The sequence below is a fragment of the Cryptomeria japonica genome, chromosome 1 (assembly GCF_030272615.1).
Source record: "Cryptomeria japonica chromosome 1, Sugi_1.0, whole genome shotgun sequence".
NCBI classification, from domain to species: domain Eukaryota; kingdom Viridiplantae; phylum Streptophyta; class Pinopsida; order Cupressales; family Cupressaceae; genus Cryptomeria; species Cryptomeria japonica.
Genome location: NC_081405.1, coordinates 298291541 through 298295223, shown reverse-complemented (window position 1 = coordinate 298295223; position 3683 = coordinate 298291541).

Sequence of the window (3683 nt, the reverse complement as noted above, 5' to 3'; positions counted from 1 at the left end):
ATTTATTTATAAGTAGAATAATTAAGGCATATTAATTAAATAACTTTGTATTCAATTAATTCTCTCTAGGCCAAATTTTTAGTGTATACATTTTGCCCCTCTTTGGAGCAATGTGTTTGCAACACGTTGGTTCAAAGAAAAAATCGTTTGATGCCCAGACACTCCGGATACTGATAAAATTTCAATTTTTGCCCCAAACTTTGATAATCGTTTAGTAATGTGTGCATGCCCCCTCGGGAGATGAATCAAAGAATTTTTTGGATTTTTAGGGTTTTTTGATGATTTTTGAAATTTTTATGATTTTTTTAAATTTTTATGATTTTTTGGGATTTTTTTTGAAGATTTCTGAATTTTTAGGATTTTTGATCGATTCATCTCTCGATAAAAATGAGATAATGATGGTGCATAGAAAAATTAATTTGATAAGTGGAAATGCAATGCCACTTAATTACCCCCTCTTTCACCCCTTAATAAGGTAAAAAGTGAAAAAGATTTACCATTTCATTTCATTTGCACATAGTTATTTGAAAATTTAAGCTCCGAGACAAAATGGTGATCTCATACCACGAGCACCAATTTGAGTGAGTAGGATGATTCCAATGACCTCTAGCACATGGCCCACCGGTACATACCCTGAGATCCTCTTGTTGTTTAAAATTTTAAAAAAATATTGGCAGGTTTTTTTAATTTCAATGCAATTTTTCACATTTTAGCACATAAGAGTTGTTTTTTAGTGCTTTTGGTATGTTTTTTTGGCATTTTTAAATTAGGGTTCCAGATTAGCACATTGGGTAACTTTGTTAGTGCATAGAATAGTTTTTTTAGCACATCCAGTCTTTTAGTGCATAGGTGTCTAATTTTGGTGCATAGGAGTGATTTTCTAGTGCATGGGTAGATTTAGCACGTTGGGTATTTTGTTTGGAGCATTCATATAATCTTTTAGTGCATGACCTAGTTTTAGCGCTTTGATACCAAAGTTTGGTGCATACCTGGCGTAGAGTAGTGCATTGAGGTTTTTAGCACCTAGGTGGAATTTCTTAGTGCATTGGTGGGACAATTTAGTGCATGCATACTAGAGGGGTAAAAAGTCAATTTTGTTTCCTCCTTTTAGATTTGTTTTCGATTAGTTTTGATGATCATGATGTTAATGTTGGATAGGATAGATGATGATTGACCTCATGATGAATGAGAGTCAATAATAGGTGCTCAGTGAAATTTATTGAAATCTCACATGAGTTGATTAGGATGATAGATGGATTGATTAATTGAATGTTGATACAATGATATTGTATGATTGTAGGAGGATTTAGGCATACTACAATCTCGGGAGTGATACCCAAAGACATGGTAGTTGATACCCCATCAAGTGTAGGCAGATCTTGATATCATTACTAGATGTGAATTGTCTTCATTTCTTGAGATGCCCTAGTATAGGATTAACAGGGGTTTGTTGACCGCATTGGCTGAGAGGTGGCATAGTGAGCATAACACCTTTCATCTACCCATTGACGAGATGACAATAACATCAGAGGATGTCTATTGGACTCTAAGGATTCCAATGATTGGGAGATATTGTTATGTATGATGTGACTAAGTAGGGTGGTACTAACGCACTCAGGCGGATATTTGATGATGATGAGATATACAATTATGAAATCTCATGGAAGGATATGATAGATTTGTATGATCCATTACCATCTATGTTGGCCGGATTTGTGGGAGGATTTCTATGTCCCGACCATAGGTTGAAGGGACTATCTATTGGCTAGGGTCGAGTGCTTGAGAGTATGGTTATACAGGGTATGCGATATTCATGGGGTTCATATATGCTTGCACATTTGTATCATGATCTTCATTGAGTTGTATATATTTGGATCGACTAGCTTATCAGCGAGAGTGACTCCATTACAGATTTGGTCATGGGAGCATCTAGTTGTCACTCAACCATTGGTAGATAAGGATCGACCAGTCAAGAGGCCCTACATTTATGGATATACAGGTGTTGTTTTCCAAAGGAAGCTCGGCAAAATAGAGCATTGGAGATGAGTTTTAGATGAACTGGATACAGTGATCTATAGACCTTACTTAGATTGTGATCCATGGTCAGAGGATGCTCTAGAGATTCCATATTTGTTCACTTCTAGATATCTAATTGGAGAAATTCCCTTTGTTATTGAGTGATTCATTCACACTCGGGTATTCAAAGAGTATGATCGGGTAGAGGGATTTCCACATGGGGATGCACTACATGCACACAAATGGAAAGATGTTGTAGATTGGGGTTTGAACATTTCCTATGAGATAGCATGCACGGAGTATATTTCACTTGGTGCACAAGACTGGGATTATCTTCATGGTACCTTAGATGGGGGTATGACTCTAGATTACTAGCATTATTTTCTGGCATATCAATTTCTAAGGTTATCTTGTCCAGATGAGCCACTGCCTCCTTTTGACAATGATGAGGATAAACCACCGCGATGAGTACCTAGACGATAGAGAGGTGGAGATGAGGGTGGATATGGGGGTGGGGGTGATTATGGTGGAGATGGAGGAGGTGGTGATGGTGGAGCTAGTAGCTCAGAGAAGTAGAGAGATCAGAGAGAGTTTCCTAGTGATTGGTAGACCTAGGTGGTGAGAAGGAGGAGATCTAGGAGACCTTTTCCATAGGACACAAGTAGGACAAATGCTCCTAAGAAGGGTGTAGCAAATCATTAACAACCATCCTAGAAACCACACCATATTCAGATTAAAGTGACTTCTCACCAACAACAGACACAGATAAGTGGTTTACAGACTCTGATACAATAACTACAAGGGAAGCTCACATAGATGTAGGCTCAATTGACACAGGCACAAGGATAGATTGCCTCTTTAAATGCACAAAGAGATGTTTCTATTGAGAGATACTGGTGCACAAAGGCCTTGGCTGACAAATTAGAGGGAGATTCTATAGGGACTATCACAGGTGACACTATTAGAGAGATCCATTGGTCAGGTAGGGAGATTGAGTATTATTTGAGGTTATATTATGATGGCATTCCTGTTGATTAATGTGCCCCCAGTTATGCACAAGTCTCAAGCACTAGGTCAAGATGGAGTTGGTCATAGACTGAGAGTAGAGGCGTTATTAGGACACTCCACAGAGATTCCTCTAGCAGAGATCCCGATACAGGCCAATCTGAGGCCGCAACAGGTGCAATGCAACATAGGAAGGAAACTTTTGTTGTCGTTATCTTAATTTGTGTTATCTAATTTACTTTTTAATGTCAACCACAAATGTTGAGTTGCCATGTAGAATTTCAAATTTCATTTTGGTCTCATTTTGTGAGACAAGATGATGGAAAAGCAATAATCTTGGTTAAAAGTCTTCTTTTTCAATAACCATTTTGGGAAAATGTCCAAGGTAACTTTGATATCTCATTTAATCCATTTTAATCTTGGAGAAGGTTAGTTTTCCAAGCAAGGGAATGGGAAAGTCACAGGATCTTTGTAGGGGTCAAAGGTTTTAGGAGGGAAATTTAATCTTTAATTGTATCAATACCTTCAAATATGCCCTAATTTCTGGTCAAAGGGGAGATAACAACCGTGAGTAAAGAAAGATCATAAGTTTCACATGGACATATCTTATCAATGGCCACCAGTATTGATTCAAACTCTAATTGGATTTAATGAAACAGTTT